This window comes from Lolium rigidum, chromosome 3 (assembly GCF_022539505.1).
Source record: "Lolium rigidum isolate FL_2022 chromosome 3, APGP_CSIRO_Lrig_0.1, whole genome shotgun sequence".
NCBI classification, from domain to species: domain Eukaryota; kingdom Viridiplantae; phylum Streptophyta; class Magnoliopsida; order Poales; family Poaceae; genus Lolium; species Lolium rigidum.
The window spans coordinates 329,215,889-329,229,511 of record NC_061510.1 but is presented as its reverse complement, the minus strand read 5'-3'; the positions used below and the strand labels follow the sequence as shown (position 1 = coordinate 329,229,511).

Genomic DNA, 13,623 nt, shown 5'->3' with positions numbered 1-13,623 from the left:
GACTACACTGATTTTATATTACTACTACTAACCTCCGTCTATAAAAGTGTCTCAACTTAGGACAAATTTGAATGTATCTAGATACTAAAATAGGTCTAGATACATTCAAATTTTGACAAAGTTGAGACATCTATTTATAGACGGAGGGAGTACTATATACTGTCACCAAAGCAGTTTATTTTAACAGTTCAAAATATATATGTAAGGCATGATTGGTTCAAAAGAAAGAATCGTATGGATTTGGGAGGATTCTATATATCGCTAATGAATTTTCGAGCTTGTTTGATTCGTTGGATTGAAAATCATAGAAAAATTTCTATGGGCTACTTTGCATTCAACTAGATGAAAGGCGCGCTTCGCCGCGCCGCCTGCATTTCATCCTGACATAATGTGGCTGCCGTGGTAGCATCGCAGTCATTTCGATCTTCTCAACAACTGCAGGTGTAACGCGTTGTTGACAAAAGAGGGGCAAAATGGTAATGGATTTTCATAGGTCATGTGATAAACAAAACTGGTAACACACTATGGCCTCAAAGGAAACACCTTGTACCATAGGGTGTTAGTAGACCACTCAAAATCAATTTTAACTTCCCTGAGAGGGAGCCAGCTAACTTGATAAATATGCCAATGAACAAAAATTGCAAGATCCCTGACCGAGAGTATCAACAATCAATATGTATAACAATAAACACGGGAGAAATTTGGTCATCCTAAAAAGAGTCAATTTGTACAACAAAACTTAGAACTAAGTGTAGTTGTGCTACTTTAGTTTTTCTACTGGTCAAGAATAGAACAAAATACGTTGAACAACCTCCAGTTCCAAGGTCCTTCAATGTATTCTCATTGGGGTTCTTCGTGCTCGCAGACCCGAGTGGTTTTCGCCCTGGTGGCAGGGAGGACAGTTAGCCATGGAGTAGATGGACTGGAGAACACCTCTAGTACCGCCTCTGCCACCAACGTAGATGGACTGGAGAACATCGGCAAAAAGACAGTTTAAACCTGGTTTTCAGTTGGCAGAACAACAGAAAATAAAGAAAATAATAGTGGAGGTTGCACAGGAACATAATAGAAAGTCTTACTGCAGAATGTTTGTTTCCAAAGGAAAAAATCAAATACATAACTGATTCAGGTGAATTTGCACCTCAATCAGGAGCAAAGTATGTACTTTTGTATTCTAACATGAGTGTTGTAAACTGAATTTGGCCTGCTATATTTTGAGCTATTGATGTCAAACATAAACCAGGGGTGGTTTGCTCAATGTAAAATGTCAGACCACAGAGTTCCTGCTTTCCTTTTACCAGCAACCTTTAATGAAACCTCTGCAAGCATTGTATGTTATGAAGTTATGGTCTTATGGATACACATAGCCACTTGGAGCTACCCATTTATCTGTTTATGCCAGTGTTTGCATGACAAAATCACCATCACTCAGATGGGCTAAGCATGGTGATAGTCAAAGTGCAAGAGAATTGATGCACCATAAATACCATGAGCTAGAAAGCAATTTCAAGTAATACCTTTAAATACTTGGACATTTCTACAACCTAAAGCAAAGGAGAAGTACTGGGTTCTTATTGTGACTTTGGGCACTATGCAAACTGGGTAGTATTGCTTCCATTAACTCTTTTCTAGTATTGCTTCCAGGGATAGTTCTAAGCTTCTGGGTAATGTATGTGCAGTGTAGGCCTCAGAGATTCAGGAAAGCTCGGACTATTCACACATACTTTAAAAAGTAAAAAAAAAAATCACTCCTTTAGCCCAATGATAACATTTATTGAGTTGCTAGCTAGATCTAATTAATTTAACTTCATTAATCAACCAGGTTCACTCGGTTGGTTGCTCAAATCAAGATAAATAATATAGCTTGAATCATTTTAACAATTTAGTAACAGTCTAAACACATTGACATAATCAAAGCAGGACCAAATTCACTACCACAACAACTACCAAATATGGTACTTGCTTATCACTATTTTTCTTCAAATTTTACCTTTTAATTCTTTGATTTATGTCACTAAAAATGGGCCCAACACACTGTAGAACCCAGAGTCAAGTAAGAGAATCGAGGGAGTTAACGATATAGAGCAAACCATCTCACAAGCCGAAGTGGATGGCCAAGATTGATCACAGCGGTAGAAACCTAAAGTTAGTTAATGACACATAACGATAATCACACAAAGCAACTATTTGTACTATCCTAAATGCCATTGTGGTCGATGAAGTTCGATCAGTATTGTGCATCATTATTTAGTTTTTAGCTCCGCCAAGGCCTACTTATTGCCTATAGGAAATTCACAATAATCTTCCATCACAAATATCGAACATTAGATAATCAAAGCACACATATGTCTAGGCAATCAAATGCTAAAACCTGCATTCACCTAAATATACCCTAGATCTGCATTACCTCTATGGCGAGACAACTATATAACAAAAATAAAACAAAATCAGACCAACCTGTAGGTCAAACCAAGGTGCAGGAATCAATACAATGCTTAAGAAACATAACTAACTGATGCCGCCAATAATCCAATACACTGAAACTATTTGATTGAAGATGTGTCATAGTAAATAAAGATACTATAATCTGCAGATTTAATCATTGGCGCCTAAAGGTTATCTGGAAATATGGCTAAGTAGTACGGTATATAAATTAACAACTATCCCAGGCCCTTTAGTACATACGGTTTCTTTCATATGTATCTCTTTAATCTTTTAAAAATCAATTAGCAATTATAACAACCATTACTCAAATTCCAAGGTATTTAGTACATATTTTTCCCACTTCATATGGTTTTCTTGTTAATACAGATGTATGTCTTTCATCTTTCAACATTACCACGACTTTAATTATCAGAGGTCCATATGATTGAAATTTTTGAAGAATAGACAAAGAGCAATTTTGGTAGATATAGTACTGACATTATAAACTGGTACATAAATTTCTTAACATGAATCCTGGCCTTGCCAAGGTAGTGCACCTCCTTTGATGTGGCATTCACATGGCAGGACAACACATCGCCTGAACCACACGCAGATGGCACTGAAGGATAAACGTGGCCACGAGATAGATATCCATACCTAGGCGGTTGTGGACAGTCGGGGTTTGGTTCCAACGCAGCGGCAGAGGGTGACCGTATGATTGTCGCCGAGGGCGCACATAAACCTGTTTTTGTTGTTGGCGGCACGGGAGAGCTCGACTTGACCCTTTCCTGAGATGCGGTGCCGCTGGTGGCGGCGTGGCCGAGCTTGGCGGAGCCAGGACCCTTTCCTAGAGGAGGAAGTGGAGGACGTTGACTTGCTACACCAAACAAAGAGCAAATATTCTTGTCCTCCTCCAACATCAGGAGAACAGACACATGATTGGAGAAGTTATAGCAATAGATGGAGAATATGCAGACCAAGTGTAAAGATCTATTTTCCTTAGGAAAATGTCAAAATGTGGAAGCTACATGTGTGCTTACTTAGCTTGATGAGAAAAACATAATGCATGGTACAGCCATAATATTTGAAAGACAGCAAACAAAGATGATTTAATCATTATATATACCAGAACATCAAAGAAAATAGCTTTGTTCGCTTCTGTGCTCTCTTGCTTTGCCTGTTGCGCATCTTTCATAAATTTTGGTGATGAAGCAGCATGCAGTAAGAAATCAAGCATATTTTCTATTTTTCTCCAAGATGCTGAAGCGATCCTGGTTTCAGAAGCTCCATCTTGTCATTCTGCATAGAATACAGCAATAAGATATCAAGAGTAAGCAACTGAAACGTTTCACGAAAATGGATTGAATCTGCCGTCACATATTCTTTTGACTTTGTGTTACACATTCGAGATCAGCAACATTACAGTTAGATCTAGAGCTAGCACCTTAGTTCAAATTTCTGATTGGCAGGCATAAATTATAATCTCATGCAAATGAATTATTTCATCCAAACATCAATAAGAAATAAAATGGTTGTAACTGAGTAGACGATACATGATACATTAGTTATTCAGTTCATAACAAATACAATTAAATGCATTTTAAGGGATTGCGTTGCAGTAACCTTCTCTCCAGAATCTTAATGAACATATATTATATACATAGCCAAGCCGATCTGTTATTGGAAAAACAGAACACAGGCTAAATCTTTTTCGAGAACATCTCATTGAGCATGATGAAGATATCAGGGGCCAAGAGGAGGAGAGCTGCTGCCTAGCATCCATACCATAAGGAGAATAGTAACTAACTGCTAGTGAACTGAGGCATAGATAATTCATCACCAAAGTGCTCTACATGCAAGCAAAAGGCAGTTTATATCCTTCCACAAAAATTTCAATAAACTTGTTTGCAAGCAAAAAAAAGTATTATAAACTATACATAATATGGTGTAATGTTTTATTAATTAGCACATGGAAGCAAAAAAATTGTTTTATAAACTATAAACAGCCAACGATCACCACCAAGTCTCCAGGATTTCTGAAGGTTGTAGTACACAACACTACACTCGCACCATCCCCACTCTACTCGTAGGGTTCCCAGTGCCAAACTTGCTCGTCGGAGGCAGGATCTGGAACCGTCGACCAGCCAAACCCTCTGTCTAGTTAGAGTTCGCCCAAACACAGAAGCTCAGACTACACAGAGAGAGAGAGAGAGGGCAGTAGGGGTACCAAATCGAAACATGGCACAAACAAAGTGGACGAATCCATGACGGGGCGGCTCAAATCAACGGCTTGGCTTTCGCCGGAACCCTCGATCGGAAGCTCGCCGCATCCGCCACCGACGCGGGCGCAGCGGCTGCCCGAACAGGGCACTCATGCCTGTGGCGCGCGGTGCGGACGGGAGGGCTGGACTCGCGACGCGAGGTCTGACGCAGCCACCGGTCGGAGGCAGCGTCTGCACCGAGGGTCGGGCCTCCTCATCGCCGCCCAGTTTAGACGTGCAGAGGCGCCCCTGGCCCACAACCAGCAGCAGGCAACAGGCATTGACGCCGGCATAAAAGGAGCTCTGACCAAGAAGAAGAAGAACCAGAGAAGTGGGCTTGGGAGGAAGGAACACTGACCTGCAGACCCGAAAACCAGCCCAGTTCAGCGGCAGGCGACGGACGGCGAAGAGGGCTCGTCAGCGGCTGGATCTTTCTCCGGTGCGACGCCGCAGCCGGCCGCGGGCGATCTCTTCCGAGAGGGAGCAGAGTAGGCGGGGAGGAGCTCGGCGGCCGGCGCAGGGAGGTGGGCAGCGGCGGCAACGGCTGGCTTGGGGTCGGGGGTGGGCTGCGGCGGCTGGCTTGGGGTGGGGGGGGGGCTGCGGCGGCGATGGCCCTACGCCATATGAACAACCTTTTCTTTTTTCTGGAAGGCACAAAGAAAAGGAGAGTGGTCGGCAGCTGGCCCCACACGGGCTATGCGCACCGTCAAGTCGCTGAGAAGCCAGCGATTACAACAGCATTATATGTTGTAGAGAATTCCATGGAATCTTCTTTTCTTATATCTTACCACATGGAAATTCATGTGTCATGCCAATCCTCATGTGTTTTCCTATTCCTGCAATTTCGAAACCCTGCGGACCAAACAGACCCTTAGACATTGCAAGACAAGGCTCGATCAACATAGTTGGAAGCAAATATACATAGGTGCACAAACCAAAAGCTAGGATGGTCAAAATTCATCAAGAGAATACAAAATAGTGTCGAGGGAGTCAACAAGTCATCGCCTATCCGTTGACAACGCGGACTTACTGCGCCATACATGTTGATACACCCCTGCGGTGGCTCTCCGTAGGAGACCATTGTTATCACCAGAATTTGACCGGATCAGAGGTGGGCCGCGATTGGAGATGGGCTTGAAGAATATACATAGAAGAAATACAGGAATCGGCCTTGCATACAAAGTTTGGGCTAGTTTGCCCGTGTATCTGTAACATAGTAGGATACGTGTCGTTTAGATAGAGTTTGGCTCGTGCCCGGTTGGGATTATTCCCACGTTAGAAAGTCTACGGACTATAAATATGTATCTAGGGTTTATGAAATAAACAACAATCACGTTCACCACAAACCAATCTAGGCGCATCGCCAACTCCCTTGTCTCGAGGGTTTCTTCCGGGTAAGCATCATTGCGATCTAGGCGATACAAGTTTATTCGTCTGTTCATGCGTTGCTCGTGCTCGAAGCCTTGTTGATGGCGAGCAACGTAGTTATCATAGATGTGTTAGGGTTAGCATTGTTTCATAGTATCATATGCTTTCGTCGTGCAACCCTTAGATATCTAGCCGCCCTTACGCCTATCTTAGGTGTAAGGGCGGCACCCCGCTTGATCATTATTTAGTAGATCCGATCCGTCATGATTGCTCCTTGTTCTTCAAGGATTAGTTTAATATCTGCATAGTTAGGCCTTACAAACGGGTTGAAGGATCCAGTGGCGCGTAGGGTGTAGTTTGCTAGCCCTAGACAGGATGTTCCGGGGATCAACTCCGTGTTGGTTTTTAGGCCTTGTCTAGGGTCGATTTACGATCGCCGTGCGTGGCCGCCAGGCTCAATCACGAGTAGGATGTTCCGATTATGCGGTGAAAACCCTAAATCGTAGTAGGTCGTTTTAGCTTTATTTTGATCAAGCAGGACCACCATATCTTCGTACACCTCGTACGGATCATGGGTGGATCGGCTCTTTGAGCCGATTCACAGGACAACCTGAGAGCCGATCGAGGCTCGTATTTAATGTTTACGTGTATGCCATGCAGGAAACTAAGCGAGGCAAATCCAACACCTTCCGACCGGGTATAGGTCGGTGGCACGCCCTTGCACTAGCATCGGACGTGCGTGCCGAGTCTTTGCGGGCCGTCGCTCGGAGGGACCAGGACCAGCCCGCAGTCCTGGGAGCCTCCCGGCTCTACCGTGTTGCCGTCGCCGCTCGCCGGTGGATTTCTGACCGCAACACATTCTGGCACGCCCGGTGGGACAATCTTCGACATCAACCGCATCGCCATCTACATCTGAGATGGCGGAAGGCACTCTAGTCACGTACGAGGATCTAACCGAGGAGCTCAAGAAGAAGTATGACGAGGTCAAAGCGGTCCTCGAAGCCGACCTCATCGGCTCTTTTCACAGAACCCGCTCACATGGCATCAGGTGGAAAGGGTTCTCACCTGAAGGCGCGCTCGATGGAGTGGACCTGTCCGCCCCGTCAGAAGAACGCACCAGGTCCCTGCGTCAGGAGATTAATTTCATGGTAGCTCATTCGCTGCACCGCCATTCTGAGAGCCTGATGAACACTTTGGAGCGTGTCGCTCTTCGGGTGATCCAGGAAATCATGAGGCATCAATACTCTCCGCCAGGACCAGCTCTAGGGACTCACCAAGGAGAGATGCCACTCCAGTCCCGTCCACCGCTGCCATTCGCGTTGGCAGCACCAGAAGTGCCGAGTTCACCGGCATACGTCGTCTACAAGATCGGTGGTGACCCTAGTGACTACCGGTTCTTGCATGAGGCGCCTAAGGAGATCCCTCACGGATACACGTGCACATACGTGCCGACCGCACGAATCGGGCACTCACAAACCAGACTGCAACAGCAGGGACTTCTGGAACGGCAGGAGGAACTTCGGGGACAGATCTTGAGAAACAGACGTGGCTAGCTAAGTATGCCACTCCGACAAACCTCCAGAGCTCAGCTCTTGCAGTTGGCTCAGAGCTGGAAAAGCAAGCATGGCTGGCTAAGTATGCCACTCCGGCGAATCTTCAGAGTTCGACGCCTGCAGCCATCACCGCGGATCAAATCAGTGCAATCCTGAAAGACCAGTTCGGCATGGTGCCGAAAATGAGGACAATCGGCTATTCCAAGCCGTACCCCAACGAGTATGAGTTGATCCCGCTACCACCCAAATATCGGCTCCCTGATTTCTCCAAGTTTAATGGATCAGATGGTTCCAGCTCCATCGAGCATGTGAGCCGATATTTGGCACAGCTGGGCACGATCTCAGCATCGGATGAGCTGCGTGTGAGGTTCTTCGCACGGTCCCTCACGGGATCGGCTTTCGGGTGGTACACATCGCCGCCGCCGGACTCAATCCGGACTTGGAAGCGGTTGGAAGAGCAGTTCCACATACGGTATCACTCGGAGGCTTCCGAGGCTGGCATTGCCGATCTAGCACAAGTACGACGTAAGCGCGGAGAAACAGGTGTCGAATATGTCCAGCGCTTCAGATCGTTAGGAACCGATGCTAATCGGCTCATGTGACCGAAAAGAAGCGACCGAGTTGGCGAGTGGTGGGTCTCGCATCACCGATCAAGGACGTGGCCTCCCAGCGTGACTACCCTTCACCGGCGCACATGGTGCGAAACCGTCGGCATATGAACAAGCGCCACCCAGATGTATACCAGGATAAATTCAAGCGTGCGGTGGTCCTGGTTGAAGCAGATGAAGATGAAGGCTCTGCGGGAGATCAAGAGGTAGCAGTGGCTGAATGGACTCGGGGGGCAAGCCCCGTGTCCTGTAAGTGGGTCAAGTCACAAGGTCCTCCGAGAGGGTTTGACTTCGACGTGACCAAAGCTGAGTAAATTTTCGACCTCTTACTCAAGGAGAAGCAGCTAAAGTTACCCGAAGGCCACAAGATCCCCACGGTGCAGGAGCTGAACGGAAAGCCATACTGCAAGTGGCATAACACGTTCACCCATGCCACCAACGACTGCAGGGTGTGGCGTCGCGAGGTCCAAATGGCGATAGAACAAGGGCGTCTAATTTTCAGCCGGTACGCCATGAAGGTCAACACACACCCCTTCCCCGCCGTTAACATGGTGGAGTGCACTTACCCCGGAGGGTGCCGACCAGGATTCTCGTTCAACATCAACATGGTAGGGCCTGGGCACCACTGCGGTAAGGACGGAGACGAGGGCAGCTGCTCTCATAGCAAGGACACAGAGGAAGTCGTTCCACGCGATCGGCTCCGTCACGATGGCAAGCGCTACATCACAGAGGGAGAAGTGAGGAATGTGAGATATCAGCGATCTCTCTCTGATCACCTCCTCAACAAATATGTGAGTCAATACGACCAACGCCGACGATACAACGACGATGATGAAAGAGATCGTCTGGCTAGGGACGCCAGGAGACACCATCGGCATGATCGCGACGAGGAAAGATATGAGCGCCACGCCAAGGAAAAATCGAGAGAGCAAGACGACGTGGATAGGCACTGGGACTGTCCCTTCTTCAGACACTGCTGGGATTCAGGAATGAGCCGATTGCCTACAATCGGCAACCGCCCGAATGTAGACGAAGAAGAAGGATGCAGCTAACGTGTCCGTGTTCAAACGTCTAGGGCCTCTCCCGCCTCGGAACAAGCACGCTGAGTCCTCTCGGGTAGAAGATCTCGAGGAACTAGAAGACGATGAAGAAGAAGATAAGTACCACCGGCCAAGGTGGTGCCCTGATGGACTCAGCCGTTCCCAAAAGCGTAGGGTTCAGCGACTACGTGGTTTGGAGGAAGCCGAAAGGTTGTACCGCACACGTTGAGGAAGGCGCGGCCTGATCTGGCCGCTAAAATTCAGCGAACCCCGGACGAAGAAGGTCGGCCACAAAGGAAAGAGTGGCGCCCCGGACAAAAGAAAGCCGATGATGAAACATCGGCCGGCACAAACATGGTGTTCATCCCGCCGACGGAGTTTAGTGCTCGGGGATTAGACGAAGCACCTGTGGCACAACTTGATCGCGGCCCACGGCCGGTTATCTTTGAGAAGCCACGAGAAAGAAGCTACGAGCATCCGAAGGCCCCGTACTTGCGAGGCTATATCAATGGGCAGCTCGTCAACAAGATGCTCGGTGGACACCGGAGCGGCAGATCAACATTATGCCATACTCCATGCTACGTCGGTTGGGACGCTCTAGTTCAGATCTGATCAAGACCAACGTGACACTGAGCGATTTCAACGGCCAAGCATCTGACGCACAAGGTGTTCTGAACGTGGATCTGACCGTAGGAAGGAAAACCATCCCTACGACGTTCTTTATTGTCGACAGCAAGAGCACCTATGCTGTCCTACTAGGAAGAGATTGGATCCACGCCAACGGTTGCATTCCATCCACGATGCACCAATGCTTAATACAGTGGGATGGAGATGAAGTAGAGGTCGTCCACGCAGATGATTCAGCCGAGATTTCAACGGCTGGCATGAACGTTTGGGAGACATCAGGCCAAGAGCCACTCTGAAAGAACATCTCTCACATTATGTTTTGTATGTTTGATGTCAATATATGTGATACACTAATGTTTGGTTAAGTGGTACAGGGATTACATAGAGATTTATTCATGTGTGTTGGATTTGATCGTCTGTCAAAAGTTATCCGAAAAAGTTGGCCGGGCCGGATAATCCGGGCCGGATATTGTTGAAATATCCGGCCCCCGTTTTTGGCTAAGTCTCGAGGAAAAGCAGCGCAAGATAGGGGCCGGATTTTTGCCCGGATATTGTCCCGTATTGTACCGTGGCCGGAATATCCGGGCCGGATATTTTGGAAATATCCGGCCCCTCGATTTTGGCTAAGGACTCGGAAGAAAATCAAGTCCGGCATGGGGCCGGACATTTGGCCGGATAATGTCACGGTTTTGTCTCGAAGGCCGGATTATCCGGGGGCGGATTATCCGGCCCTTACTTAGGCCGGATTATCCGGCCCCCCGGAAGCTGCAACGGCTCATTTTGAGGGGAGGTATAAATACCCCCCTTCTTCTACCTTGGTTGCTTGCTCAATCATTATACAACAAATCTATCAAGCCACCTCCATTAGAGCCACCTCAAGAAACACAAGATTTGCAAGATCTCCTTCCTCCCCCAACCAAAGCTCTTGATCTTTGGAGATTCGAAGGAGAAGACACCGATCTACATCCTCACCGAAGCGTTCTTCATTTCCCCCTCTCTTGTTGGAGGGATCTCATGCTAGTGTTCCTATTTGGTTCCCGAGTTGATTTGTTGTTGATGTGTTGTTGTTGATTGTTGTATTGTTACAGATTTGGGAGCCTCCAATTTGGTTGTGGATGTGTGCCCCAAGAACTTTGTAAAGGCCCGGTTTCCGCCTCGAGGAAATCCCTTAGTGGAAGTGGGCTAGGCCTTCGTGGCGTTGCTCACAGGAGATCCGAGTGAAGCCTTCGTGGCCGTTGGTTTGGCTTGCGTAGCAACCACACTCCTCCAAACGTAGACGTACCTTCTTGCAAAGGAAGGGAACTACGGGAATCATCTCCGTGTCATCGCGTGCTCCACTCTCGTTTACCTCTATCCCACTCTATCTCCTATTGCGTAGCTATACCTTGCTTAGTTGATATCCTTGTCATATAGGTAAATTCACTTAGTTGCATATCTAGAGAATTTACCTTTTCTGTCAAGCCTAAATTGAAAAAGAACTAAAAATTGGTTAGCACCTATTCACACCCCCCCCTCTAGGTAGGGCATACGATCCTTTCAATTGGTATCAGAGCCTCGGCTCTTATTTCGGGCTTAACCGCCTAAGAGTATGCCAGACGAGGAGCCCTCGGAAGGGGCCGCCAAGACGGTCTCCGTGGAAGACTTCAATTCATTGAAGTCCTCCATGGAAGCTGATGACCCACAAGTATAGGGGGTGTATCGTAGTATCTTCGATAAGTAAGAATGTCGATCCCAACGAGGAGCAGAAGGTGTTGACAGGCAGTTTTGATGAAGGATTCACTGTAAATGCTCACAGACAAGTATTCAGGGGGTTTTGATGTAACAGATGAATAAAGTACGAGTAAGTAAAATGCGAGAGAAATAATTGCAGCGAGTGGCCCAATCCTTTTTAGCACAAAGGACAAGCCGGTTTGTTTACTTATAATGACCAAACGTTCTCGAGGACACACGGGATTTTAGTCTAGTGCTTTCGCTACATACAGCTTGATTAATCTTCATTGTTTTGATAAGTGTTGTGTGGGTGAACCTATGCTAATGTACCGCCCTTCCTAGGACTAATACATACTTGTGATTATACCCCTTGCAAGCATCCGCAACTACAAGAAAGTAATTAAGATAAATCTAACCACAGCCTTAAACTCGAGATCCTCGCGATCCCTCCTCGCATCGATATACCAACGGGGGTTTAGGTTTCGTCACTCCGGCAACCCCGCAATTGGCAAACGAGTACAAGATGCATTCCCCTAGGCCCATAAATGGTGAAGTGTCGTGTAGTTGACGTTCACACGACACCACTAGAAGAATAACACCACAACTTAAATATCATAACATTGAATATTACTCAACCATAGTTCACTACTAACAATTAGACTTCACCCATGTCCTCAAGAACTAAACGAACTACTCACGAGACATCATATGGAACATGATCAGAGGTGATATGATGATGAATAACAATCTGAACATAGACCTTGGTTCAATGGTTTCACTCAATAGCATCAACAACAAGTAGAAATCAGTATCGGGAGAGTTTCCCCTATCAAACAATCAAGATCAAACCCAAATTGCTACAGCGGTGACGATGTCCAGCGGTGGAGATGGCGGTGATGATGGTGGAGATGATGATGATGGTGATGGAGATGATGTCCAGCTCGATGGCGGTGACGATGGCGTCGATTTCCCCTCCGGGAGGGAATTTCCCGGCGGATTCCTCGCCCGCCGGAGAGCTCTTTTCTCTCTGGTGTTCTCCGCCCCGCAGAGGCGGCTGTAACCCTTCGTGAGGATTCCTCTGTGGCTTAGGTCTTCGGGATGAAGGGTTTCGCGAAGAAAAGGAGGCGAAAGAGGCCGAGGGGGCTCCACACCACATGGTGGCGCGGCCAGGCCATGGGCCGCGCCACCCTATGGTGTGGGCCCACCCTGGGTCCAGCTGGCTCCCCCTTCTGGCTTCCTCCGTCATCCGGAAAAATAGGATTTTCTCGTAAAACTTCCTTCCACAGCTTGATCTTCCGAAATATTGCATCCCGACGGTGCTTTTTCCAGCAGAATCCCGGCTCCGGTGCTCGATCTCCAAATAATCATGAAACATGCAAAATAGATGAAATAACATAAGTATTGTGTCCCAATATGAAATATATCAATGAATAACAGCAAATTATGATATAAAATAGTGATGCAAATTGGACGTATCAACTCCCCCAAGCTTAGACTTCGCTTGTCCCCAAGCGAAACTGAACTCGGTAAACAGGACCACATGTTTATGGAGTGAAGAGTCGATAAATAAAATACGGACGAGAAGCATCATATTCATTCACACAAGACATTATAGTAAACAACTTCCTCATATAATTCAACTTGAAACAAGTATAAGGTAATCACAAATAAAGGTGCATAAGGAATCATAATTGGTGATGGCAAACTTTGTTCTTGGTCAGAGAACAGTTAACAAATTATATTCATCTATTGAGCAGCGCTCTCATATTAAGGCTTATGGTAAACTTGCATACTCAATCATATTAATCATTGATGACTTTCAAAGTTATATTCATTCAAGGTAAAACTTGTACTAAACAAGAAAGAGTAAAAACATGATGAAACAAATCACAATATAATAGTTTGATCACAACAACTCAAATGCTTGCTTGAGATGGAGGGAAATAGGTTTACCGACTCAACATAAAGTAAAAGACAGGCCCTTCGCAGAGGGAAGCAGAGATTAAATCATGTGCTAGAGCTTTTTCAGTTT

The 13,623-nt window shown here is 46.6% G+C and overlaps 1 long non-coding RNA gene across 1 annotated transcript; it reads right to left on the bottom strand.

Annotated features, from left to right (window-relative positions):
* Nucleotides 1–581: 581 nt before the first annotated feature.
* Nucleotides 582–5,169, bottom strand: LOC124703865. Its single transcript, XR_007003356.1, has 3 exons — nucleotides 5,044–5,169; nucleotides 3,082–3,723; nucleotides 582–967 (listed from the first exon to the last, which is right to left on the bottom strand). It is a non-coding gene; the product is annotated as an uncharacterized LOC124703865 (long non-coding RNA).
* Between the last annotated feature and the right edge of the window lie 8,454 nt (nucleotides 5,170–13,623).